This window comes from Carlito syrichta, unplaced genomic scaffold, assembly GCF_000164805.1.
Source record: "Carlito syrichta isolate Samal-C Ts95f unplaced genomic scaffold, Tarsius_syrichta-2.0.1 Scaffold301784, whole genome shotgun sequence".
Lineage (NCBI taxonomy): Eukaryota > Metazoa > Chordata > Mammalia > Primates > Tarsiidae > Carlito > Carlito syrichta.
Window position 1 is genome coordinate 212,533 of NW_007245880.1, and position 4,808 is coordinate 217,340.

Sequence of the window (4,808 nt, forward strand, 5' to 3'; positions counted from 1 at the left end):
GAATCAAATAAAAGCTTTTGTTTCAAAAAATGACCAGTTAAGAAGGAAAGTGAACTGCAAGACAATGGTATGTAAGAGCAAAGAAGAATTAATAGCGAGATGGAATAGAAAAGGGCAGATAGTAGGTAAAAAAGATTTGCTGCAAAGGCTGGTCAGGCAGGACTGGTTCAAAGGAAACATATCAACCAAGCTAATGTGACTAGCTCTGCCCTTCAGTTTCTATTCAACTGGTAGGCCCATAAGCTCTAAAAATAAACCAACCAACTAACATTCTGTTTTCTGATATATCTCACTAATAAGGACAAATAATTTCAAACCTACCCTCGATGAAATGTGTTTAAAATCGATGACTCCCAAATTTTAATACTTTCAGAAGGAGTTACCATAAAAGTTCCTGAATTCCACAAAAATGCACTTAATAAAGTTAATTTTGGGGAGTGAAAAAACAATCATCAAGGAAATGGCTATACTTCATTAAGTGCTTTTTAAAAATCAATTGACATTAATCGATATAAAAGTGGAATCATAAAAACCAAGTTCTTATAGTTGTCATATGTTGACATAAACATGTTCTATAACTTGGAATGATTTTCATTTACTCAATCTGGAAAGCAATAAGGTTGATTTTTGCCACCCTAGTTAAAATTTATATCCTGACAAAAGAGATTTTTCAGTTCTAACAAAGGTTTTCCACCTACAGATTGGGTGGAAACAGATGGTATACTAAGGTATGTTTAAAGAGAATAGTTGACTGCATAAACACGTACTTTAAAAAAAAACACACGCAAATAAAAAACAAGGATGACTAGTTGTTTATATTTTCACAACTATGCAGTATTTACAGTTATAGTCTCTGGTTCTTTCTCCAATGACTAGAGCAGCAGTTTGATTAACTGGTGCACAGCGAAAACCTTTTTACAGGCTTCAGAATGCATAAGTATTCTGTTTACATATTTTAATGTTAATGGCAAGAAAAAGCTATAAAACATGAAAGCTGACAACACAAAATGCAGTATTTTAACATTTAAATTTGGTTGTAAATAAAGCAACTTAATAAACACTTTTTCTCTTTCTACATGTTGCAGATATGCTGTAGAAATAAACAGGGAGGCTTATATATTCATGAATAAGCCAAAGGACTTCATAATCAGATTTTAATTTGATATTTTAGTGTTCTTGGTAGTATATTCTCTTTTATCATGTTTACTAACAGAAAAATCTCACAAAAAAAGCTATTGCACAGAGGTTTATTACTAAAACAATTGTTTTACAGCTATCAACTACATTAAGCTATCTTTTTCACTAATGGACAAATAAAAACTATACAATAATGCTTGCTGATTCTGAATCTCTTTTCAGGAAGATAAGTTTTTTTGTTTGGTTGATTTTTATGTTTTTCTTGTGACTGTGTTATAATAAACTGATAAACATGATAGGCAACAATACCAAATTTCCATTAATTTGGTGATTTTAAATATCACACTAAAAATAATCTTATTAAAAATCCTCTATCAGACCGGGTGCAGTGGCTCACGCCTGTAATCCCAGCACTTTGGAAGGCAGAGGTGGGAGGACTGTTTGAGTCCAGGAGTTAGAGAGCAGCCTGGGCAACACAGAGAGACTTCGTCTCCACAAAAAAAAAATTAGCTGGCCTTGGTGGCACTGGCCTGTAGTCTCAGCTACTCAGGAGGCTGGGGTGAAAGGATCGCCTGAGCCTAGGAGGCCAAGGCTGTGATGAGCCGTGATTGTGCCACTACACTCCAGTCTGGGTGACAGAGTGAGACGCTGACTCAAAAAATAAAATATATATGTATGTATGAAATATATACATATTCTATGTAAAATGTATTTCGAGGGAAAAAAATAGTTCCCTAAACTTCTGGTTCTTTTTTGGATTTTGAGGGGAAAATTCCCAACAGGGAAGATAGGTTAAACCAGAAAAGTAATACACAAACATAAATTTTTCAAATTTATCTTTATATTTTCAAGGTGACACAGGGAACAGCGAGGGGGAGGAGGAGGGAAGTAGGACTTCAACACATTTGCTCTCTCCAGGGGCTGGCAGGAGCTTAGGGAAGACCCAGCCTGGCAGGCCAGCACCAGCACCTTTTGGCTCCTGGTACAGAGGCAGCATCAGCATTCAGGTTCTAAGTGGCTTCTGAGAAGTTGGGTGCAGACTTCTGTGGGACTGTCAGTTCCGTTGATGACGTCCCATTTGAGATAGGAGGCGAATTCAAAACATCAGCTAGGGTTGGTCTGCCTATTGGCTTCTCCTTGCCTGATTGTTCGCAGGTTGTCAGAGAAGGACAGTATGGCTTCTCCTTGGAAAAGAAAACCACTGAGTGGGCCGAAGATATTTAGGAAATCCAGGAAGCCCAGGGGGAAACTGAGCGCAAGGCTGAGGAAGCAGAAGCTGAAGTGAATTCTAAGAGTGGCCCAGAGGGCCACAGCAAAATGAGCTTTCCCAAGACTCAGTACAGTCACAATGCCGCCTCCTACTGATGATTAATCCCATCCTTGTCAGCTTATAGCACAACATTCTTACCCCGAGTGGAGTCAGCAGTACCGCCGAGAAACAGAAAGTTCTCAACTCACCCCACACAAAGGCAGGTTTCAGTCCTGCTGACTTTGAGTGTGAGGAGGACCCATTTGACAATCTGGAGTTTAAAACTACTGATGAGAAGGAAGAACTGAGAAACATTCTGGTAGGAACCACTGGACCCATTATGGCTGCTATTGGACAATAACTTGTCCAGAAGAGGCTCTGGGTCTGTGTTATAGGAGGAAGAGAACCTAGCATCCTTGGAGTGGGCGATCCTAGATTTCAAGCCTCTTCATAAACCCAATGGCTTTATAACCTTACCACAGTTGGGCAACTGTGAAAAGATGTCACTGTCTTCCAAAGTGTCCCTACCCCTATCTCTGCATTAAGCAACATCAAATCGCTCTTCTTCCCCAAAATTGACTCTGATGACAGCAATCAGAAGAAAGCCAAGCTGGCAAGCACTTTCCATAGCATGTTCTGCCTCCGCAATGGCACATTCCAGAATTCCCTAAAGCCTTTCACCCAAAGCAGTGCCAGTGACCTCAATGCACATTGTACTCTTGGGCTTTCAGCTTTGAACTTAGACAATGGCACAGAGATGCCAACTCTGGCATCTTCACTGATGCCATCCCTCTCTGTTTTGTCTGTGTGCACAGAGGAATCATCTTCCAAATTGGTCAGCTCTTCAAACTTCTCAGTGTCACAAGTTCCTGACATGCCCAGCTGTCCCCAGGCCTATTCTGAACTGCAGATGCTGTCCCCCAGTGAGTGACAGTATGTGGAGATAGTAGTCGGCATGGGTTATTTGTATGAGTGTGTCCTGAAAGTCATGAAAAAGAAAGAGGAGAACACTGAGCAGATTCCCGATTATCTCTTTGGCACAATGGACAGCTTTGTGAGAAGGGCTTCAACACCCTTTTAGTGGAAGAGGCTCTGGAAATGCACCATTGTTCACAAAAAAAGATGATGGAGTTTCTTCAGCTAATGAGCAATGCCGGAGACCAGCTCCAGCCGGGTTCAGGGTACCCCAAAGGTGGAGATGGCGTCGGCGATTGGGGGGAAGAAGAGAGAAAGAGAGAGAGAGAGAGAAAGAAAGAGACTGGACTCCGGTCTAGTGCAGAAGCAATGTGTGTTATTAGGAATTACAACGGGTCTTTTATACACAAAGTCAGATGTGGGAGGGACGTCCCCCATCCACCAGAAACCTTAATCCATGAAAACTTAATCAGTGATTGCCTTTAAACCCTTTTCATATGATAATCTTAAAATCCCATAACAAAGGATAACCTAATTGTGACTGACGTAGTTGATAAACCTTTTTCATCCTAAGCTGATTGATTTATGCCAAGTTAAACAATTCTATAGAAGCTTAAGTATTCACTTTACAAACGAAAGTGGCCCATCCCAGAATGTTTGGAATGTGGCCCAGCCCAAAGTTCACAGTGGGCTACCTGCAAGTAACCCAGCCACATTCTTTCAACAAAATGGCTGTCTTCTAAAACTATATTCTACAATTTACACCTAAAATAAATCCTAAGATCATGACCCAGAAGCCTATGACCAATACTAAGGCTCTTAGATGTGACACGAGTTTGAATTATAAGTTGTGTGAAAGCCAAAACTGCAGTTTGAGGAAGAATGGGAGCAATGAGCTTCTATAGTTAGCTTGTGTTCGTCCCGGTCTCAGAGTTTTTATGTTTTGAGCTCACAGGAGCTTAATCTGATTAGTGCTGAGTAGAAAGGGGGAGGAAATGGGGTCAATAGCTCCTGAACACATCCTAGTGGTCTCGGGGTCAACAGCCCTTCCTGATCCCTAACGCTCAGTGGGCCTCCGTAGCCGGCTTCCAACAGAGCAAATTTAAGGAAATGGGCTTTGAACTGAAAGACATTAAGAAAGTTTTACTGTTACACAACAATGACCAGGACAATGCTTTGCAAGACCTCAGGGCTCATGTGAGAGCCAGCTGAGACCAGGCCCTGCCTAGGCCCCGCTGCTGAACCACCATCCCCAGGGGCCCTACAGAATCCACCTGTGGGGAAGGAGAAGGGGCACGCTTTTGGGATTTCTTTTGGGGGTTAGAAGGTCATGCGTGGAGACTGTGCTTGCCAGTGTAGGCCCTGAGATGGGGGAAGCAGTGATTGGGGCATGTGAATGCCCCCCGAACTATCCTGGCTCCTTCCATACTAAATGTATTTATATTTTGAGAAGTGTCCTTCCCACCTCAGCCGTCCAGAGGCTAGTCTGGTCTTTCTGGAGTCAGTT

The 4,808-nt window shown here is 41.7% G+C and overlaps 1 pseudogene; it reads left to right on the top strand.

Moving 5' to 3' along the window:
• Nucleotides 1–2,151: 2,151 nt before the first annotated feature.
• Nucleotides 2,152–4,513, top strand: LOC103257535 (annotated as a pseudogene).
• Nucleotides 4,514–4,808: the final 295 nt, after the last annotated feature.